The 23,395-nt window shown below is 48.7% G+C and overlaps 1 long non-coding RNA gene across 7 annotated transcripts; it reads left to right on the top strand.

Moving 5' to 3' along the window:
* Positions 1-400: 400 nt before the first annotated feature.
* On the top strand, positions 401-16,025 carry LOC137755389 (uncharacterized). 7 transcript variants are annotated; one of them, XR_011072002.1, is made up of 5 exons: positions 401-610; positions 3,971-4,033; positions 6,262-6,360; positions 9,126-9,480; positions 12,486-13,394. It is a non-coding gene; the product is annotated as an uncharacterized lncRNA (long non-coding RNA). The 7 variants fall into 7 exon arrangements; XR_011072003.1 differs by having other exon boundaries at positions 9,349-9,480; XR_011072004.1 differs by lacking the exon at positions 12,486-13,394 and adding an exon at positions 11,166-12,479.
* The last annotated feature ends 7,370 nt before the right edge of the window (positions 16,026-23,395 follow it).

The following is a 23,395-nucleotide window of genomic DNA, read 5'->3' on the forward strand; positions in this document are numbered from 1 at the left end:
AATTAATACATTCCATCCCTCTGGCTATCATGACGGGTTCGAGGACGGACACGTGACTAATGTGGATCCAGTGAGAGTCAGCCGTGGGGCTCGTGCCAGGAATTCAGAGAATGCTCTCCTTCTGCTGGGGCTTCTGCAATGGGCGCAGAATCCTTGAGCTCCTGGAGACCACAGTGTGCAGAGTGACCCACCCCGACCCCCAGGGTTGAAACCAACAAAGAACTCAGAGCCACAGAGGAAGGGATGGGGGGCAGAGAGAAAGACTGACCAACTTCCATGACGTCACTTGGATCCTCAGATTCAACGGCCCCAAAACTTGGCCTTGTGAGCCAATAAATCCTGTCATCCCTTTTCTGTCTTAACTCAATTTGACTTGGGTTTTGTTTTGCTCAACCAGAAGACTTCTGACTAATAATACAGCTCCTGTCCCTGGAGTGGGCGGATGTGTTCTCAAGACCAAGAACACACACCACATGGTCCGAAATGGGGAGAGAGAGGTTGGAGGGGGGACACTTGCCACTTTGAGAAACAGGATGGAGTGATGAAGAGATATCTCAAGTTCAAGTTCTAGAGGATGCCGCGTTTAGATGCTTGCAACCAGAGGCTTAGGGTATGTAATGGCCTTTTTTTTTTTTTTTACTGGTTCAGGTACTTTTTAAAAATTAATTAATTTTTTTTTTTTGGCTGTGTTGGGTCTTCGTTTCTGTGCAAGGGCTTTCTCTAGTTGCGGCAAGTGGGGGCCACTCTTCATCACGGTGCGCGGGCCTCTCACTATCGCGGCCTCTTGTTGCGGAGCGCAGGCTCCAGACGCGCAGGCTCAGTAGTTGTGGCTCACGGGCCCAGTTGCTCCGCGGCATGTGGGATCTTCCCAGACCAGGGCTCGAACCCGTGTCCCCTGCATTGGCAGGCAGATTCTCAACCAGTGCGCCACCAGGGAAGCCCCTTCCTCATCCTTCTTTTTCCCCTTCTTTCTCCTCCCTCCAGCCGCTCTTCCTCCCTCCTCTCTCCCCTCCCCCTCCCCTCTCCCTTTCCTCTTTCTGTCTCCCCCTCCCAGTACTCACAGGGGGTTTGGGGCAGCCCCGGTCCCTGCCCTCCTGCACCTACCATCTCTCACAGGCCCATTTTGGCCTCTAGATGCCCCTCCCAGCACCCCGGCCATCCCCCACCCCCAAAGGGACCCTCCCGGCGGGGATCCCCTTGCCCCCCACCCTGGAAGGGAGGTCCTGAGACCGAGAGCCCGGAGCCCAGGGAAGCTGCTTGTACAGAAGGGAAGTGAGAACCGAGCTGAGTGCTTGTGATTATTTTTCTCCCCAGGGACCACGAGAAAAGACTTCTGGGCTCCGAGTCTTTATAGATCCTCACTTCCTTGGCAAGGCGGCACTCCTGTTCAACCCGGAGTGTTTAATTACCAAGGAAAAGAATGATTTTTTGTTTCCCTGAGAATCCATTTAATTATTTGATTGCACAGTAACCAAAGAGTGTGAGAGGCCTGTAGCCAGAAGGGACTTCAAAGCAATACCTTGATGTTGCTGAGTGGAGCATTAATGGGTTCTGAAAGCAGGCGATTGCTAAAGAGAGAGAAAGTATTCAAAGCGCCCCGCGATCCTGCCAGCAATCTCGAAAAATGCATAAACACTGGAATGCTCGCCGGAGAGGGGAGGCCAGTTCAAAGGGACTGGGAGAGTTTTCATGTAAAGTTTAGAGTTTAAGACGTGACTGTTGGTGATAGAGCCTCAGCGTTTGAACTCTTGTTTATTAAAAACAGTTTCCCAGCCATTCCGCGGCTTCCCAAAGACAACAGAGAAGTGCAGGCTTTTTCAGTGCAGAAGATTTCAAGGCTTCATTGATTTCTACCTAGGGTCTCCCCACTCCTCAAACCGCCTCCCCCTGCCCCCCTGCAATCCTTTATGCTTGCTTGCTTGCTTTTTTTTTTATATATATAGTTTTTTAAATCCCGCTATCAGAGGGAGACAGCGGCAGAGAGGTTGGGGGGGTCTCCTCCCACAGTTTCACCCAGGAGAGCAGGTTGCCCTGCCGTCCTGTTCTGCTGGGAGGGTGGGGACGGAGCTAAAGACTCCCCAACCCCATCCCAGGTCCCACGGGAGCCCAAGTAGCCGAGGGCCCTTTAGGAGGGCGGGGGGGTGGGCAGCCTAGACTCTGTGCCCAGCTCTGGTGGCCCAGCAGGGCTGCTGGTGGTGGGCGTCTCCGCCCCCCTCCGCTCCTCCTTTTGTCCCAGCATGACGGAGGGGACCTGGCACTGGCATTCTGCCCTCAGAAGGGCAGGAAGGTCTTCAGCTTTCCAGGTCTGATTTCCAAGCCCAGGGACATGGGCCAGTATCTTGCTGGGACCCCAAACTGCTCCTTGATGAGAAAAAAATAGAGGTCACGTTTTCAAGGTGATTTAAATACATGCTAGGAGGGCCCCCCAGCCACAGGACAGCATGGATCCCGACCCCAAGGCCTCCGCTCTGCTGCCACTGACTGCACGGACTTGGGATCTCGTCTGGGCATCTCGCTGCTCCCCGCACCAGGAAGAAATGAGCTTCTCCACGTGGGCCAGGCCGGCACCCAGAAAGCCAGAGGCAGCACGGGGCAGAGCCACAGCTCCCCAGAAGCTGCTCCCTGGGGACGCTCTCTCCTTCCTGGCCTTACTCGCGTGGAAAAGCAGACAGTGAGTCAGGCCCCAGAAGCCCCGCAGGACGCCTCAGCTCTGCCTGGGGCTCACCGTGTGGCCCCTCGAGCAGTCCTGTCTCCTCGGGCTCACTGCAGGATCCTGAACCGTGGGAAAGCACAGTGAGCAGAGGCTGTGGTGGGCCCCTCCCTAAATGGGGGCTCCTCTGCCCTCGCGTTGAGGTCACGGCCAAGATCCCACCCAACTCTGTGCTGCATCCAGCTTTAATACAGTACAAAGAACAGGTTTTTTAAAATAAACACGGTGTGTTGCTTAACCAGAAGCCCCCCATGCTACCAAGTACAATTTTCACTTAAACCTCTGCCTGGAATGTGGTCCAGGCCCCTCCCCACCTCCCACTCCCACCCTCCGTCTTTTACAGGAAGACGGATCTTCTGCGCCCTTGCAACTGTCTTTATGACCTAAGAGGCCAAAATTTCCAAACCGCAATGTCCGTGTTCACACCCCCTGGGCATCCTCTTTTTGTTATGAATTTCATTTCTTTCTGAGTCAGAGGCAGTGGCGTGCTGGCAGACGTGTAACAACCAGCTCTCCGGGGAGTAAACCCTGATTTGTAGCATCTGCCAGTTTCCATGGTGTAAATGCTCCCACCACGGTTGCTTTGAGACGGAAACCTGAGGTCAGCTTTCACAAGCCTATGTGAGCTGGTCCCAGGACACCACGGAAAAGGGCTCCAAAATGATCGTTTCTGAGATGATCATCATAGAACTGCTTTCTCCTCACCTGCCTCCATTCCCAAAGCCTGCACCCTCACCAAAAGGTTAAAGCGTCTTTTGGCTTTATGAAAACATCCATGGGTGGAGAGATCAAAGCATAAAGAATGTGGGGTTGCAGCAAAGGTTATTAACACATTATATAGTTTCCTGATGTCAGGCACCATGCAAACGGCATTTGTGGAAATGGATGTGTGTATGTGTCCATATCCACATCTATGTGTGTGTGTAATAATTGAATATTATAATACTATCGATTGACCACAGACTTCTTTGTTCTTGCTCGCCTCCTGGTTTCACCCTCCTCAAATTCTAGTTAGGAAACATAGGTTCAGTTTTGTAGGATGGGAGGGGTATCTTCAGTACTAAGAGATTGCTCAGGGTACTTTACACTTAGAACCATGCATTTTTAGTGACCTGGTGCATGAGAACAACAGAAAAGTATTTCAAGGTAGTGTTCAGGGTCATTTTTTAAAATCAGTTTTATTGAGGTATAATTTGCATAAAATGAAATGCTTCTGTTTACTGCAATCAAGATATAAAACGTTCTCTTTTCTCTTTGCAGTCAATCTTCACTCTCCCACTGCCCAGCCAGGAGCAATCAGCAATCCACTTTCTGTCACTACAGGTTGGTTTTGCCCGGGTTTCTTTGGGCATTTGGGGTCAGATAATTCTTTGCATTTTTAAGATGTTTAGCAGCACCCCAGCCTCTACTCACCAGATGCCAGTAGCATACACCAACTTGGGACAGACCAAAAATGTTTCCAGATATTTCTAAATGTCCCCTGGGAGCGCAAAATCATCCACAGTTGACAATTCCAGAATTTCAGATAAATGAATCACCCAGTAAGTACTCTTTTGTGTCTGCTTATTTTGCTCATGGTAGTTCTGAGGATTTAGCCCTGTTATGTGTCTAGTTCGTTCCTTTTTATTGCTGAGGCTTAGTCCGTTGTATGGATGTACCATAACTTGTGTGTCCATTCACTTGTTGATGGACATTTGAGTTGTTTTCAGTGTGAGGACATTATGCATATGTCTCCTTTCAATATCCATTGATAAGTTGTGTGAACATATGTTTTCACTTAAGTAAGGAGTGAAATCATTGAGTTGTATATATTTTTTTTAATTTTCCTTTTTAAAAAATTTTATTTTATATTGGAGTATAGTTGATTTAAAATGTTGTGTTCGTTTATATAAGTACGTTTTTAACCGTATAAGAAAAGGCCAAACTGTTTTCCAGAGTGGTCTTGTCACTTTATAGTTCTACTAACAATGGATGAAAATGTGTGAGAGTTCCATGTCCTCTCTACCATTTGGAATGATTAGGCTTTTTAATTCTCAGTCTTCTAGTGCCTGTATAGTATATCCCATTGTATTTCTCTGACAACAAATGACATTGATCACCTTTTAGTGTGCTTATTGGTTATTAATACATCTTCTTTGGGGAAATATCTGATAGCATCTTTCATCTATTTTTAAAATTGGGTCATTTGTTTTCTTATTATTGAGTTAAAAGAGTTCTTCGTACATTCTGGATACAAGTCCTTTGTCAGATGTTTGTATTTCAAGTGTTTTCTACCAGTCTGTGGCTTTCTTTTTCAATTCGTTAATGAAAAATAAGAAATATCTTTGAAGACCAGGTATTTACTTTGATGAAGTCAAACATCCAGTTTTTCTTTTTTGATAGTGCATTTTGTGTTTTTTCTAAAAAAAATCTTTGCCTACGCCAAAGTCAAAAAGACTTTTTCCTCCAAAAATTTTTATGGTTTAGCTTTTATAAAGTTTAGCTCTATGATTGATGTTGGGTTAATTTTTGTCTATGGTGTAAGTTTAGATTTACGTTTCATTTCTTTTTTTCTCATGTGGATACCCAGTTTTTCCAAAGCTATCCTTTTCCTGTTGACTTTTTTCCAGCACACTCATTAAAAAATCAACTGACCATAGATTTGCGGGTGTATTTTTGGATTCTCTAGTCTGTTCTATTGATAAATTTGTCATTCTTTAATGCCAGTCCCACACTGTCTTGGTTACTGTAGCTTTATAATGTCTTGGAATCAGATGGTATGTCTTCCCAATTTATTCTTCTTTCAAATATTTTTGACTAGTTTAGGTCCTTTACATTTCTATACACATTTTATAATCAGCTTGTCAATTTCTAACCAAAGACTCTGGGATTTTGATTGGGACTGAGTTGAATCCATAGATCAATTTGGGTAAAACTAACATCCTAACAACTGAGTCTTCCAACCCATGAACACAGCATAATTTACCATTTGTTTAGGTCTTTAATTTTTCTCAGTAATGTTTTGCTGTTTTCAAAACATTCATATTTCATATTTCGGATATATTTTGGTAAATATACTCCTAGTTTTTTCTTGGTTTTCTTTTAATGCTATTATATTTATTTATTTATTTTTAATTATTATTTTTGGCTGTGCTGGGTCCCCGTTCCTGTAGCGGGGGCCCCCCCCCCGGGGCCCCCCCCCCCAAGCCGCGGCGAGCAGGGGCCACTCCCCATCGCGGCCTCTCTTGCTGCGGAGCACAGGCTCCAGATGCGCAGGCTCAGTGATCGCGGCCCACGGGCCCAGCCGCTACGCGGCACGCAGGATCCTCCCAAACCAGGGCCCGAACCCGCGCCCCCGCACCGGTGGGCAGACTCTCAACCACTGTGCCACCAGGGAAGCCCTTTTAATGCTATTATAAATGGCATTTTAAAATGTTACTTTCCAATTGTTCTTTGATAGTCTATAGATAATAACTGAGTTGTTTTTTTTTTTTTTAAGATTTTTTTGATGTGGACCATTTTTAAAGTCTTTATTGAATTTGTTACAATACTGCTTCTGTTTTATGTTTTAGTTTTTTGGCTGCGAGGCACGTGGGATCTTAGCTCCCCGACCGGGGATCAAACCCTCACCCCTTGCACTGGAAGGCGAAGCCTTAACCACTGGACCACAGGCAAGTCTCGATAATTGAGTGTTAATTTGGACCTCACATCCTGTGCTCTTGCAGAACTCACTCATTTCTCTCAGCTTCCTGAATGTTTTCTAGGTACACAATTGTCTTATGCAGTGAGTCGGGTCTGCGCTGAGTTCTGGTCTGGGAGCCTTGGTGCCCACCAGCAGGCTCTCCTGACCTTGCCTCTGGTTCCAGCCTTCCATTTCCCGAGCAGGAGGGGCCACAGTCCTGCAGCCGGTCGCCCCCCTCCTCTGGGTGGGCTGGGGATCAGACCCCTCCCAGCAGTCTGGTGGTGACACAGAGTGATCATGAGGGCCAGACGAGCCCCACTCCTCTCCGTGCCCTATTTAATTCAAAAGGAAAACAATACTCAAGGACAAATTAAGTATAATACTCAGCTACAAAATAAATACAAAGAAATCAATCATTTCTGGTCTTTCTCTAGTTCAAAGCTTTTGGGAAACATTTAAAAATTAGTTTTTGGTGCCCTGCTTTGTAAGTGACCAAGTACATGCTTAGACTGACTGCCCCTGGGAACCCCAGCACGGCAGGTGGCACCCCTTCAGTGCCCCTCTAGCCCCTCCCCCTCTCACCACCGCCATCATCACAGTCAATGTCACTGTAGGCAGGATGGCTATATCTGTATTCCCCAAGTCCCTCCCGTGGGGAATCGCCTTGCCCGACTCCATGTGACTCTGGTGAGCTGCCAATCACAGGGCTCTTCCTCCCGACAAAGACGTGGGTAAGGGGTCCAGGTGGACACTCACTCACTCAGTTTATCTGGCCCCGTGCTTGGCTCAGGGATACACAGACCTTCCCAAACTCCTTTAGCTTGTTTTTTTGTTTGTTTTTTTGCTTTTTTAAAAAGCCATATTTGCCTTCGAATGCATACAAAGTGTGTAGCCTACCTTTTTTATTTACTTTTTAATTTTTTTTAAAAGATGTATTATTTATTTAGTTATTTAATTTATTTTTTGTTGTGTCGGGTCTTAGTTGCAGCACGCGAGATCTTCGTTTCGGTGCATGGGCTTCTCTCTGGCTGTGGCGCACGGGCTTAGTTGCTCTGCGGCATGTGGGATCTTAGTTCCCTGACCAGGGATACGAGTCCCCTGCATTGGAAGGCGGATTCTTTACCACTGGAACACCAGGGAAGTCAATGTAGCCTGCCTTTTAAAAAACTTAATATTATATTGTGAGCATTTTTGTGTATCCCTAAATATTCTTTGAAAATAGGGTTTTGTTGGCTGTATTGTATTTTATCCAATATATTTATGCTAAACTATATTAAATCGATTTCCTATTTTCACACATTTAGCTTGTTCTTAATTTTAAGATCTTCATGATATATAAAATAGATAACTAATAAGGACCTACTGTAGAGCACAGGGAACTCTCCTCAATACTCTGTAATGGCCTATATGGGAAAATAATCTAAAAAAGAGTGGACAAAAAAAAAAAAAAAAAGAGTGGACATATAAGTATAACTGATTCACTTTGCTGTACGCCTGAAACCAACAGAACATTGTAAATCAACTATACTCCAATAAAAATTTTTTAAAAATAGATAAAATCATCATGAAGAACTCTGTGATTAACATCTTCATATGCAAATCTTCATATTTATTTCCTTAAGAAACATTCCTAAAAGTGAGAGTGACTAAGTGAAGGGATGTGAAGAGTTTAATTCATATTAGCAAACTGCCCCCAGAAATGTATTTATATTTTTGGTAGCTTTGAATCAGAATTCCTGTTTCCCATACTCTTAGCAACACTGAGTATTTATTTAAGTGAAAAAAATAGAATTTCACTGTTATTTTAGTTTGTATTTATTTTATTACTAGACAGGATACACTTTGTATTCTTGTATGTCTTCATTTGTAACTTACATGTTCATTGAACTTTTCTTCAACTGGAATTCTCCATTTTTTCCTTATTCACTTTTAAGAGCTCTTTATATATGAAGGACATTTACTTTGTCATATATGTTCTAATATTTTGTTTGTTAACCTATATAATTTATAATTGTACACATTTTTCTTTTTACCTATAGAAATTGTTCTTTTTCACATAGAGAAATTTTACATTTAAAAAAAGTATTCAAATCTTTCACTCCTTCCATTATATGTTCTTTTTTTTAATATATATATATTTTAAAATTAATTAATTAATTAATTTTATTTTTGGCTGCGTTGGGTCTTCGTTGCTGCGCACAGGCTTTCTCTAGCTGTGGCAAGCAGGGGCTACCCTTTGTTGTGGTGGGTGGACTTCTCATTGTGGTGGCTTCTCTTGTTGCGGAGCAGGGGCTCTAGGCACGCGGGCTTCAGTAGTTGTGGCTCACAGGCTCAGTAGTTGTGGCTCGTGGGGTCTAGGTATGCGGGCTCAGTAGTTGTGGCATGCGGGCTCAGTAGTTGTGGCACGTGGGCTCAGTAGTTGTGGCTCATGGGCTCTGGAGCACAGGCTCAGTAGTTGGGGCACACAGGCTTAGCTGCTCCGCGGCATGTGAGATCTTCCTGGACCAGGGCTCGAACCTGTGTCCCCTGCATTGGCAGGCGGATTCTTAACCACTGTGCCACCAGGGAAGTCCTATATGTTCTTAATATGTGTTTGCTTAGAAATGCTTCCCTACCTGACCTCATAACTATTCACTAATATTTTTCCTGTTTCTCTTACCAAATTTTAAAAAATTATAAATTTCGCCATTTCTTCTCTTTCCTTTGTCTGCCTCTTTAAGATAATCCGTTTTCTTAGTTGGTGTTTTCCTCCAGGGCTACACGTCCTTAAAATGGAACGATCAGGCTAGCAGCTCCCTTGCAAATTAGACCCAAATCTTCAAAGGACAGAGAAAAAGAAAGATTGCCTCCTTATTAAATCAGCCACGGGGAGAACTGGGGCCAGCCACTTCCATCTCAAGAGCACCTCAGCTTCTGGTCGTGCTGCTTCTATGGGACGGTGAAGCAGGGACCATCTCGCTAACTCTCTCCACCCCAGGGACGGCAGCCCCAGAAGGTTGGGGGTGGCCACTTCCATCGGGCCTCAGACCAATGATTTGTCGTCTCTGGACACCTTCCTCCCTGTAGCCCCCTCCAGCCACTGCTGACCCACACAGCACCAGCCCCCCAGGTAAACTCAGCACCATAAACCCTCAAGAGGGGAGGCAGAAATGGGAGAAAAAGAACAAACATGCTTTAAGCACTATGTGATATCTATATCTATCTATCATCTATCTTTCTCTCTACCTATACCTATGTATCCATCCATCTATTATCTATCTACCTATATCTATCTATCTCTAGCTATCTATCATCTATCTTTCTATCTACCTATATCTATCTATCCATCTATTATGTATCTTGCTACCATTTATTTATCATCTATCATCTATCTATCTACCTATATCTATCTATCCATCCATCTATTATCTATCAATCAAGTATTTATTTATCATCTATCTACCATCTATCTATTATCTATCTATCTATCTAGCTAGCTAGCTATCTTTCTATCTACCTATATCTATCTATCCCTCCATTATCTATCTATCAATCATTTATTTATCATCTATCTATCATCTACCTACCATCTATCTATTATCTATCTATCTAGCTAGCTAGCTAGCTATCTTTCTATCTACCTATATCTATCTATCCATCCATCTATTATCTATCTATCAATCATTTATTTATCATCTATCATCTATCTACCATCTATCTATTATCTATCTATCCATCTAGTATCTATCTACCTACCATCTCTCTCTCTATCCATCCATCTATCAATTATCTGTCTATTTATCATCTGTCTATCCATCTATTATTTATTTATCTATCTACCATTTATTTATCTATCAATTATCTATCTATCTGTCTATCTATCTATCCATCTATCTATCAAGATCGTCATTTTAACCCTACCACCACAGCTACATTGTGTGGTCAGCAATACCCAAGGCCGTGAGACGTTGGGCAAGAGGAGTGGACTAGGTCTGGGAAGTCGTCAGACAGGACCAGTCCAGTGGAAGGACTGGGCAGGAGCGGGAGGTGAAGACCCCGAAAGAGCAAGGGAGGTGGGAGGAGATGTGGGTTCCGGCAGGATGACCCTGAAGAGACACAAATGTGCACAAAGGTAAACGCAGAGGACCCAGGTAAGAGTGAACTGTGGAAACCGCAGGGGGCAGAAGGCGTGACTGGCAGGTCCCACGCTAGGGCTCAGAGAGGTCCACTTTGTCCTGACTGCCACACAGCATCTCCTGGAGAGAGTGAAAAGGTGGGCGCAATGTCCCCTCCACCCCTCGCCTCATTCACGTGACCCAAGTCCTTTTCAGTGCTCACTGCCTCTCCTCCCACCCCCAGCCCGAGGGGGGTCAGGACCACTTCAGACGAGCTTGAAGTCGCGTCCCCAAGGAACAAAGCTCGGGGAGCAGGAGGCTTGGGAGATAGTCCTTTGACAGAGATTCCCACCAACCAGTCGAATTCAAGTGGGTTTCCCTCAAGAGGAGGAAGGGCTGGGGTTCGGGGTGTGGCTCGCCGCCTGAGGGCCGAACACCGCGCACCCCTCACTCAGGCGTGAGCTGCAGGCTTTTATATCCTGCAGCCCCGTGTTTTGCTGAGGCCTCCCTTGCAGGTTGGGACAGGTGGGCAGCAGGTAGTGGCAGGGATGCGGCCGCCTTCGGAGTCCTCCAGCCCTGTTCTGAGGCTTGCTCTGTCCTAGAAGGGGCCACCCCGATTCTCACTCTAGATCTTACTAGCCCAGGGGCCAGAGAGCTGAGCAGCCTCTTATTAAACCTCTAAGGGTTCTTTGTTCTATAGCTGAGGACCGAAAATGCAGGACAGCGTCTCTCGGCCGGTTGCTTGGAGGTTGCTGGGAAGAATCCCTCAGCAAGAGAAAAAGAGGTTTGGACCCAGATCACAAGGAGAAGCCAGTTCTTCCCTGCTTTCTGTTCTTCGCCTGGAAAGAGGCTCTGGCCACTTCCATTAAAAATAATAATTAGTAATAATAATAAGCCGAAGAAACAGAGCTGCAAACTTGCTTTTGGAGCAGCCATGGGGAGCTTTAAAACCTGCTGATACCTGGGCACCACCCCCAGGGATTCAGACTTAATTGAGGTGGGGGTGGGACTCCCCCAGGGGATTCTAATGTGCCCCCAAGGTTGAAGGGCTTTACCTTTAATGGTGAGAATGGAGGGGTGGATACTTTTTTCCACCCTGGTGGAGTGAGGTGGGGTACGCATCCTCACTTGGAGATCAAAAGTCTACTTTGAGGCCCAGGATAAATGGGTCCTTTGAGCTGCTCTTACCCAGAGCAATTTTATTCTCTGTAATCAGCACATTCTAGTGCAGGGCTGGAGGGTAGAGGAGGTAAATCTAACTAAAGCATCTCCCCGCCTCTGAGCTGTTGATGGTTTTTTCTCTCCACCTAATCACAAACCCTGATTAGAACTTTCCAGGTGTGGTTCCTCCTGCCAAGCTCTCCCTGACAGCCACAAGCCCCTTCCTTCCCCCAGGGTTTTCTCTGCCCTTCAGGGCAGGGAGGACCTTTAGTTTCCTGGAACCCTCCCAGGGCCCTTCAAGTGATAGATGCTAACGAAATATTCGTCACTGAGCTGATTCTGTGATGTATTTCTCCTTGAGCTGATTCTCCTGGAGACCTTCCCTGCCTTAGTTTCCTTCTCTATAAACTGGGGATAATAATATTCACTTTGAAGGGTTGACGTGATGGTGAAATACAATGAACAGAACACTTTTTCCATGCTAGGCCATTTTCTAAGTGCTTTATTTCTATTAACGCGCTGGGTCCTCACAAAACCCTGTGAGACAGGTCCTATTATTATCGTCATGTGCCAGTGGGAAGGTCTCCCTTCCATCTCCCTTCTGTCCCCTGAAGGACCACTGACACTAAAGGCTGGGGCTGTCAGCGGGGTGGGCATGGGGGAGGGGCTCTAAATTCAAGGTCAGGCATCACTGCTCTAGAAATGGGGCCCCCTCTCTCCTCTCCCGCTCCCCCCCTGCCCCCAAATCTCCCTATCTCTACCTCATTCCTGCCTTTCTGGATTAAGCCAAGGGGTTGTGCTTTTCTAAGAAGGTTTCTCAAAGCATCTCTAAGGGTTTTCTTAAACATTTTACCTGCAGGATGACTCATGCCCCCACCTGGAGACAGAGGTGGGTGCCGTCCGTGACACAGAGAGGAAACCCGTAAATGCTGCTCTCCTTCCTTAGGAGCTGGACCTGCCGTTGGGGGAGGTCCGAATCCTGCCCCTCCGGCCCTCCCTCTCCAACCCACTGCTCTCTCTCATTCACAAGCATTAATGGAGAAACTTTGATCTGTGGGACGCTGGCCAGGCAGGAGGAACAGGTCCCAGAGGGCTCACGCCTGGTCCCCATAGGATGACCACACCTTGTGTGATCAGTGGAGAACAGAGGCGTTTGCACACGGCCCATGGCACAAATGAGGACTTCAGGAAAGTCTTCATCAAGGTGGTCGCAACTGTAGGACACATCAGCAGACAGAAGGACGGGCATCCAGGCTCAGCAACGAGCCTGGGCAAGGGCCCGGACGTGTGGAAGGATTGGAGACATTCAGGAACCGCCAGGGTTTGCAGGAGCACGGGGCCCCCGGAGTGGAGCGGTGAGGAGGCTGCAGACCGGGCCAGGCCTCCTTGAAAGGACTGGGCGCCTCCTTATATGTGGAACCTAAAATATGACACAAATGAACCTCTCTGTGAAGCGGAAACAGACTCACAGACACAGAGAACAGACTGGTGGTTGCCAAGGAGGAGGGGGTGGGGGAGGGATGGAGTGGGAGTTTGGGGTGAGCAGATGCAAACTATTAGATACAGGCCGGATAAACAACAAGCTCCTCCTGTAGAGCACAGGGAAGTATATTCAATCTCCTGGGATAGACCATCATGGAAAAGAATGCATAAAAAAAGAACGTGTACGTAAGTTTTAAAAAAAGTTACAGATTGACTTGTTAAAAGGAAGTACACATAACTGAAACATTTGTTTAGAATCAAACTTAGGTGCAATTTAAAAATAAATGTAGCTGTTGAATTTTTTAAAAATAGAAATAAAAATTATATTTAACCAAAAAAAAAAAAGAAAAGAAAAGAAAGAAAGGACTTGGTGCCGCCATCCAGTGGTCTGGGTTTTCAAAAATGAGACTCAAGGGGCTTCCCTGGTGGCACAGTGGTTAAGAATCTGCCTGCCAATGCAGGGGACACGGGTTCGAGCCCTGGTCCGGGAAGATCCCACATGCCGCGGAGCAGCTAAGCCCGTGCGCCACAACTACTGAGCCTGCGCTCTAGAGCCCGCGAGCCACAACTACTGAGCCCGTGAACCACAACTACTGAGCCCGCGCGCCTAGAGCCCGTGCTCCGTGACAAGAGAAGCCACTGCAATGAGAAGCCCGCGCACCACAGCGAAGAGTAGCCCCCGCTCGCCTCAACTAGAGAAAGCCCGCGCGCAGCAACAAAGACCCAGCGCAGCTAAAAAAAAAAAAAAAAATGAAACTCAAAAGCCATCCATGAGCAGTAAAATGAATGTCGAAGGCTGCCACCAGCATTAAAAAAAGAGGGTAGGAAACACGTGTGCGTTGCACATCATGGTGCTAAGTGTAGGAGGTTTTGTTTGAGTTTTACCCGTGTGGGTGCTCGCAGGTGTAGGCTGGGCTTCCCTGGACAATGCATTTCCCCCGGGGGTGGTCACCGTCGGTGGGATGCTGTTGGGGGTCCCAGCCCGTGGGGGAGGGTCTGGGGCATGTTCTCGCAGCGTCTCGGGCCACCTCGTGGCTGTTCTGCCTGGTGCAGGAGAGTGGGAAGGGCCCCCTACCCACACCTGTGGGCTGCTGGCATTTCCTGAGGCAGTTGGACTTTGAAGGCTTAGCTGGGGCCTGCTGGGCAGTGGCTCGCGCTGAGTGCAAAGCAGTTTTGAGGGTGGGGTGTGTGGAATAGCTGCTTAGTTAAGACGGGGAGAGGTTGACAGGAGGGACCTTTCGGTGGTTTTCGAGCTCTGTCTCTCTCTCTCCCCACTTTCTAACTTGAGGGGGGAAGAAACCTCTTTCCTACTCTTTCTTCTTCCACCTCTTCTCTCTTTCACAGGCCTGGCAGGCGCCACTGGGCGTCTGTCCGTCCTCCCCGAGGCCCCTCCTCCTCCACCTGGAAAGGCCTGGATTGCAGATGCAGTTTATGCACAGGCTGTTGTTTGTCGGGGGTTTCACCATTCACCCTGTTAGATGACCATAGTCTTGACCCTCTCAAGTATTTTGAAAATATATCCGGTTTCCCTACAAAACAGCATGAAAATATCTCATGGCAAGTTTGGAAAGTGGAAGTCACACAGGTGTCAGAGCAAGTAGGCCCAAGTTCAAGTCCTGGCCCAGGGGTCTATGACCCGCGGCCTTGGGAACGTTAACTTCTCGGAGCCCCTCATGCCTCACCTGTGAAAGAGGTTGTTGGGAGGACCCTGGAGCTGAAGCAGGTAAAGGGCAGAGTGCAGTGCTCGCCGGGACAATTCAGTGGCGCTCAGCCAGACGGGGCTGTGAGTGTAGACGTCACGGCTTGTGTCTCTCAGCACTCACAGAAGCCAGAGCCGAGAAGCACATCAGCCAACTGGCGCCTTTATTTTGCACCTGGGGAAACTGAGTCTGGAGACAGGAAACGATTTGCCAGCGTCATGTAGATCAAATAGATTACACCTGCATTATGGCCTCTTTGTTGAGTTTATACCTAGGATCTCTAGAGGGTGGCTTTTAAAATCAGAGGGGAGTATCTGCCCCCGCCCTGAATCCTCAGGAACACACTCGTAAACACACCAGTTGCGTGGGACCAGCAGAGCATCGGGTAATGATGGTCTATTTCGGAGCAGAGCCTGCCTGTTCACAAAACGCTTTCATTTCTACACCTCGTGTCTCATTCCAGTGAGCCAGCAGTAGGCAGGGCAGCCAACATCAGCACCATACCTATTTCCAGAAAGGGAAACAGAGGTTCAGAGGATTAAGCGTCCAGGGCCAGTTCACATAGCTAACATGACTGCAACATTCACAGATGTAAGTATATTCAGAGGGCCGTTATTCAGCTTACCACACTAACCAGTCCTGGACACCCTGCCTTAGGGCCTCTCTGTAGATGCTGATAAGTGTCCTTTCATGTCTAAGACAGTTCTGGCCAGGTATTCTCAGTGCGGTGCTGGTGAATATTTAACAACTGGCTTTCTGCATTAAAAACGAAACAAACCCGATTTGTAGCGTTTGCCAATTTCTGTGGTGTAAATACTCCCACCATGGCTGATTTTAAGCCACAACATGACTCAAGGAACATGAAATTGAGGAGATGTGCAACCAGACTGGCCCAGCACACCACTGGACCTTTCTTTTTCAAGAATACATCCTGCTGGTGTTGTTCTGTTTGGCTTTAGTTTTGCAACATGACACTTGCTTTGGAGCCAGGGCAAACAGTTGAGATGCTGACTGAGGTTCAGCGGCCCTCCCTTCCCTGCCACCTCCTCTGCTGTCGAAGATTTGACCGATTTCCAACAACTTAACTGAAGCACAAGAGTTACCTCTCGCAGTGATATTTGGGGTTTTTGTTTGTTTGTTTAACTTTCTACTTTGAAATAATTACAGATCCAGAAGAACTTGCAAAAAAAAAGAAAAGGAAAGAGAGAAAGAAAGAAAGAAAGAAAGAAAGAAAGAAAGAAAGAAAGAAAGAAAGAAAGAAAGAAAGAAGAAAGAAAGAAAGAAAGAAAGAAAGAAAGAAAGAAAGAAAGAAAGAAAGAAAGAAAGAAAGAAAGAAAGAAAGAAGAAAGAAAGGAATCCACAGAAGGTCCTGTGTACCCTTCACCCAGTTTTCCCCAATGACCACATCTTGGATAACTATAGTGCAATATCAAAATGAGAAAAGTGACGTTGGTACAATTCATAAAGCTTATTCAGATTCTGCCAGTTTTACATGCATTCACTTTGTGCATGTGTAGTTCTGTGCAATTTTATCACATGTGTAGGTTGGTATAGCCACCGCCTCCATCAAGATACAGGACTGCTCCATCACCACAAGGCTTTCTGGTGTTCCCCCAACCCCTTTATAGCCAGGCTCACCCTCTTCCCCATCCCTAACTCCTGTCAACTAGTGATCTGTTCCCCATCTCTGTAACTTTGTTATATCAAGAGTGTCATGTAAATGGAATCACAGTATGTAACCTGTTAAAACTGGGGATTTTCTATTCAGCATAATTCCCTAGAGATCCATCCAAGATGTTTGCACATCAATTATTATTATCACCGGGTTGTATTCCAGGGAATGGATGTACCACAGTTCACCCACTGAAGGACATTTTGGTGGTTTCCAGTTTTGCATTGTTACAAACACATCTGCTAGGAACTTCCGGGTGCAGGTTTTTGGGTGAACGTGAGTCTCACGTCTCTGGGTTGAATACCCAAGGGTACCGCTGCTGGGTTGGATGTTGTATGTGAACATGGATCAACGCCTTTGAAGCCAGAGGCCGTGAAACCCAGGAGCAAGGGGGTCAGACACAGCAGGGGAGGGAGGATATTTCTGAGCACCGGGCTCTGCTGGAACTTCTCCAATGACACCATGTGCTGTAGACTTCATGAAGATGGTGGGAGATGCCTAGAACGTTCTAGAACCAGGTTTCGGGAATTGCTGTCCTAGACCTTAAAACCTGGGCCTGCTACTCAGGGAACCTAACAAAAGTGAGAGTGGGGCAGCCCTCACCCCAGCCCCTCTAACCCTCCCCACTTCGCCGTTTATCAACACAACTCTTGCTCTTATCCGAGAAGGCCCCTGGCTATCCCACGGTCACCTGGCTGGTCCCCACACCCCATTCCTATCGTCATCGGCCTGACCCAGGGCCCCTCTCTTCTTCCCTCTCCTTGTCCGAATTCCAACTCTCCTTCCTGGAAGCCTGCCCCGTCTTTCCCAGCCATTCCCGATTGCTCCTCGCCTTGATCTTGTACTGGAAATAGTAAGTGGTTTTCAAACATTCTTTGAGTCACAGATCCCTTTGTTCAAAGGAAATTGTACCCAGAAATATACACAAATAAAACCGATAAAGGCAGAGCCCTCAGATTAAAGCTAGCGCAGGGGTGGAGGGAGCCTGGAGGCCTCCCTGCCGGGCCCCCCTCCTTCACACACACTCCTGTCCCCCCTCTCCGGCCCTACCTGCCCCTGGCAAACCCCTGAGGCCTCAAAAGTCCCGGCCCGGATGGCGACACGTAGCATTTACCAAGATTCGAACGTTTCGTTCTTGTTCTGAACTTCTGGGTTCTCTAGAATTCTCTCTTCTGTTTCTCTTGCTCAGAGGACAGTAGATCTTTTCCCACTGAGCTCTTGTCTCATTCACAGTAAACCCCATCCTTCTGTCCTCCTGACAACCCACCATTCTTGGGTTTCTGGGTGCCAGGGCATACGACCAGCACAACCCTCCTAGTGGGTGAGGCTGCAGCCAGGCGTCAGGGGGCTCGTGCCAAGGTTGGCTCTGCTGATAAATGGGTGGGTGGTCCTGGGCTGGGCCCGTAACCTGCAGGGGCCTCAGCTGACCTGCGTCTCTAACGAAGCACTTAGCTTAGGTGGTACGTATGAACTGTCTACATGGGTCTCATTTTACATTAACAAACACGCATTGGATGCTTGCTGGGCACAGTGCTGGGTTTGGATCTGGATCTGGAAGACGTGAATAAGACGAGGTCCCTGCCCCAGAGGAAGAGAAAGACCGTCTAGACGGGGTGAAGCTGGGAGGAGGTGGGGGGACTCTTCTCAGGGGGCTGGAGAAGGCCGCTGACTGACCCAAAGACCAAATCAGGGTGTGGGTACCCTGATGCGGGGGGCAACATCCCCCGAAGCCCCTGGGCCCTGCTGCGTCTTCCCAACAACTCACTGAGTCCCCGGTAGCGGTGCCTGTCGTTCCCACTTTCCTCTTCTTCATGGTGCTCTGTACGACTGTGCTCCCTACGCCTGCTTTGCGCTGAGCACTTGACACTCGTTTCTGAGCTTCACGCTGGCCAGTGAGGACAGTCCTGTCATGCACCCGTTTTCAGATGAGAAAACGGAGGCTGAGCGTCTTTAAACAACTCAACTGAGGTCACACAGAACTGAGAGGCTGTTGGGATTTGACCTCCTGAGTTTTTGCCCCTAGAACTCACACTGACCCCCTGCTGGTGATTCGGGCTTATTTAATTGGTTTTATTGCTCCTTTTTAAAACACCACTCACTCGGGGTGAAGCCTGGGCCTCTCGGGTCCCCTCTGCTCTCGGTAGAGTGTGAAACCCTCGACGGGGCGTTTGCAGCAGCTACTACACGACGGACACGTGTTCCTGCTCGGGGGAGAGACTGGTGTTTGCGTCATTCCCACGACAAATCAGTGTGGGCGGCTGGTCACGTGGCGGGGAGTCCCCAGTCATCTCATCCCCAGTAGCCGGGTGATTTCTAATTCTTTCTTTACAGTTGTGGGCAACCCAGCCTGCCTGACGGGCCGCTGGAGGAAAGGAGGCTCAGAGGAGGTGACTCAGGATGGAAGAGATGCGAAGGGGTGTTTGGACCCCCAGAGGGACCCCCGAGCCAGAGGACGAACCCAGCCTTGGTCCCTGTGGTCCTGTCGCCTTGAGGGCTCCGCAGCCTCAGGGGACAGTGAGAGGGCCCCGGTCCTTCCCAGGGGGACGAGTCAGGAAACACACAATAGACAAAATAAACAAGTAACTACACGTGTGTTAGAAAGTGCCAAGCGCTCCGGAGCGCAGAGCACATGGGCAGAACGGAGGAGTGGGATCTGGGGGGCCGCGGTCGGGGGAGACTTTGTGCGGTTGACCATGTTTAAAAGGGGGTCGGTTATAAAGTCGGCGTCATCCCAACACGACGGTGGTGAGTTGATCATCTGGATATCTGGGGAAGAACATTCTAGAAAGCGGGAACCACCAGCACAGAGGCCGCAGGAACTGCTTCTTCCTGGTGGGCTAGAAGCTGCCTGAGAGCGGGCCCCGGCTGCCTCAGCGGCTGCCCCTCCAGCCTGGAGGGGGTGCCGGGTCCAGGGTGGGCGCTGGAGAGTTTGCTGGAGGGAAGACGCTTAACTCTCCTGGCCAGAACTCCCGTGCAGGAAGCGTGGAGGGGCGTGTGGGAGCCTTAGGCTCTGGTCCCCTGGAGCTCGGATCCCGAGCTTGGTCCCCTCCATCCCGCTTCCCGCCCCCCGCGCGGGTCCCTCCCAGCCACACTCTCACGATTCTCCCATGTAGCCGCCCTCTGACTTGGAGCCCTTATCACATCCCCCCTTTGTGTGCGAGCCAAGCTAAACACAGTTGGGGACTGTTGCGCGTTTTTCATATTTCCTCACGAGTCAGTGTCTCCAGCTTTTCCATCATTTCTCCCCCGTGAATGGTTGGCAAGGAGCAGGGGCCCGGCACTTGGCCGAGAGACACTATTACCTCTGGCGGGATGGAGTGCGCCCGGCCTTTCCGCTCCAGGCTCTTGCAGCCAGGGGGTGCCCGCTGACCTAACAAGAAGGTAAAACCAGTCTCAGGCTGAGTTTCCAGAGGGGGTGCCCAGCCGGGGGTCGGGTCAGAGGGGGCAAGACCAACCCAGTCACTCAAAGCTTTGTGGAGCCCCAGTCAAGGGCTGGAGTTCAAAGCCACAGAAGACAGACGTGTAAACAGGTCATCACGATGAAAACCTTACAGGTGCCTTTAAGGAAGTTCTTGGCCCAGAGGCACCCAAGGAGAGGACAGTCCATCTGCCTTGGTGACAAGAGACGGGAAAATTTTGTGGGGCGTTTTCGTGTGGGGTTAAAGGCAGAGAACCTAGAGATGGACAGATCTGGGCTCAGATCTTGGCTCTGCTCGTGGTGGTGGTACCATCTTAGGCAGTTTACTTACACTGGCTAAAACTCAGTTTTATTCTGAGTTTTTTTTTAATTTAAGTATAGTTGATTTACAATTTTGTGTTCGTTTCAAGTGTACCGCAAAGTGATTCAGTTATATGAACATGTATTTTTTCAGATTCTTTTCCATTGTAAGTTATTACAAGTTCTTGAATATAGTTCCCTGTGCTCTACAGTAAATCTTCGTTGTTTATCTATTCTATTTTAATATATAGTAGCATAGATCTGTTAATCCCATACTCATAATTTATGCCCCAGACCCTTTCCCCTTTGGTAACCATAAGTTTGTAAAATTCAGTTTTTTAACCTAATAATGCCACCTGTAGAGCATTGCTGGAGGGATTAAAGAAGATGATACAATAACTGGTCACTATGGTGATCATGCACCCACTCAAATTGTGGTCCAAGAACGACCAGCATCTGCCTCAGCGGGGGGCTGGGAGAAATGCAGACTCTTGGGCCTGCCCAGTTGCATCGAGATGGAACCAGCGTTTTCACCAGATCCCCAGGTGATGTAAGGTTTGAGAAGCTTTGCCCTGTGGGTAATGGGATCTTGCGAGGCCCTTGAAATTCCGTGTGAAGTTGTGTGATACACGCCTGTGTGCATTTTTTCCGAAGCTGAGGGTCCATCACTTTCAAGGGGTTTTCAAAGGGGTGTTGGGAACGCCCCGGCCAGTTTTATATTTTAGCTGATTCCGGTGCAGGGTGGATGGGGGTGGGAAATGTTCATAGGGTCCAGGTGAAAGGTGATGACGACAGAAAGCAGAAATGAGACGCGTGGAGAGGAGGTGAGAGGTGTGCGAATAAACACATAGGAGACTGTGTGGCTTTTAGGTCTGGAGGCAGAGGAAGTGAGGGGTATGAGTTGTTGAGACTGACCTCCAAGTTTTTGGCATGAGTCGTATCTGGATATATGGCTGTGCTATGTGCCAACCTAGGGAATGCAGGGGAAGGGGCGGTTTGTGAAGAAAGAGGGTGGGTTTAGAAGAAGTATTGAGGTGACAATGCTCTCAGGGAACTGGGAACAGCACACCCGCTTGCAGCGTTAGCTGGACCCAAAGAGCTGCTGATCAACCACACCAATGAGGACAACGTGCAGGGGGTTGAAGCGTGTCCCCCGCAAAACTCACGTCCACCCAGAACCTCGGGATGTGATCTTGTTTGGAATTAGGGTCTTTGCAGATGTAATTCATTAAGACGAAGTCACACTGGATCAGGGTGGGCCCTATATCCAACGACTGGCTTCTAAAGAGAGCGAAGGACACAGAGAGAACGGGCAGAGACTGGAGAGATGCCGCTGAAAGCCAAGAAACGCCAAGGACCGCTGGGGCCACCAGAAGCTGGAAAAGGCAGGGAGGATCTTCTCTAGAGCCTTCAGAGAGAGCACGGCCCTGCCAACACCTTGACTTCAGACTTCTGTCTTCCAGAACTATGAATGAACACATTTCTGCTGTTTCAAGCCGCCCACTTTGTGATTGTTCCAGCTGCCCTAGGAAGCTAATATACAATGTAAACGGAACAGAGTAAGGTACTGGGAGCCATATTTTAGCTTCAACACATTCTAATCCTGAGTCTTTCCTCCCTTCTGGAAGGCTGGGAACTTTGAAAAGAAGAGGAGGGTGAGATTCTCTGACTTTATTCCCCAAGAGCAGCCACAGTGAAAGAATTAGTGAATGAGTCACCTCTGCTTGTCTTGGCCTTGAACTCCAAATGCCCTTCAGGAACCAGTGAAGGGTCCCCAGAGCCAACCCTGGAAGACATGGCCAGTTCCTCCAGGTCAGGGCTGTGGCCTCCACCAAGACCACAGTCTTCTTCAAGCCCAAGGCCCTCACCTGTCAAATAGGGGTTGGCACTTACCTTTCCCTCGTGACTCCTTGGGCTGCTGGAGAGTGAATGAGAAAAGATGTGGAGCTCTCGGGAGAGGGGAGGTGGCCATGTCCAAGAGGGTCATGAGGAGAAGGCACCTGGGGTCCGGGGCCAAGACGAGCAAAAGCGTCCGACCGCAGAGCAGATGAGCACTGATATTCCCAGCACCACCAAGGCTGCTGGTGAGGAGACCCCAGAACCTTCTTTAGAGACCAGTGTTTTAACTGCCTCCTGTTCAGCCCATTGGTGAGGGAGGGATTCCTGGCCTAGGGTTACGCGATGCCCTAGGGTTATGCGATGGAGGAATTCGTACCACCTGACAGATGAGACCAACCGCTCATGGGTCACACAGCCTCACCCTGGGGAAGGAGGACACCGCACATGATGCAGGGTCACGGGGGCTGCACTCAGGCACAGCCTGAGTGACCAAGGTTTCTGGGAGGCGGGTGGGCTTTGTAGTAGCAAGAGGGCAGACGCCCCCTGCCTCCCCTGGAAGGATACATTGGCTCCTTTGAAGAACTCCATGGGCGCACAGCAGACTGAAAGGCACCACTCAAGGGCAAGCAGGAAGTGCGCCTGGCCCCTTGACGGGGAGGGTTGTGCGACTAAGGGACCTCACCCATGGGAGCAGCTTGGGGCAGGTGGCATTTACAGGCAGGACATTCAACGCCCTCCCAGTTTCCCAGTGTCAAGGCAGCACATCGTACTGGGCCTTAGTTTCAGTCCTTCTTCCACAGCCAGGTGAGGGGACACGCAGAACAAGGGCTGCATCTTCTCCTCCTTTGCTGCCAACACTTCCTCATCCCTGGAGATGGTGCTGGATCAAGTCTCATTGCCTCAGACTTCAAGGCCCTGTTGCTATTCAAGGATTGCATGAATCCAACGTTGGTTCTTGCCAACACGTCTTGGAAATCTTTACATGACACCAAGGTCTCGTTGCGATGGGGTCTGTGGTGACCGTACGTGATGGGCACGTCCTGATCGACTGAAACTTCTTAATGGACTGTTTCTTACCACTGTCCTGATGATGGATCCCAAGGACCTGTGGCTCAAGGCCCAGCTCCCCCAAGGGCACCTAGGAGCCGTGAGTGTCCCGGCCATGGTTCAGAATCTGACCTCCAAGGGCGCGAGCAGCCAAGTCCCCCGGACTTTAGGTCTTTGTTTTCTCTTCTGATCAGTCGGTGGGTGGCCGCAGCGTGGGACCTGCGGAGTGATGCAGATTGCTGGAGGGGCAGCCCGCGTGCTCAGAAACCTCGTTGTTCTCAATTGAAGCCATCTTCCGGTTTCGTGACTAC

This window comes from Eschrichtius robustus, chromosome 20 (genome assembly GCF_028021215.1).
Source record: "Eschrichtius robustus isolate mEscRob2 chromosome 20, mEscRob2.pri, whole genome shotgun sequence".
In the NCBI taxonomy this organism is placed as follows: Eukaryota; Metazoa; Chordata; class Mammalia; order Artiodactyla; family Eschrichtiidae; genus Eschrichtius; species Eschrichtius robustus.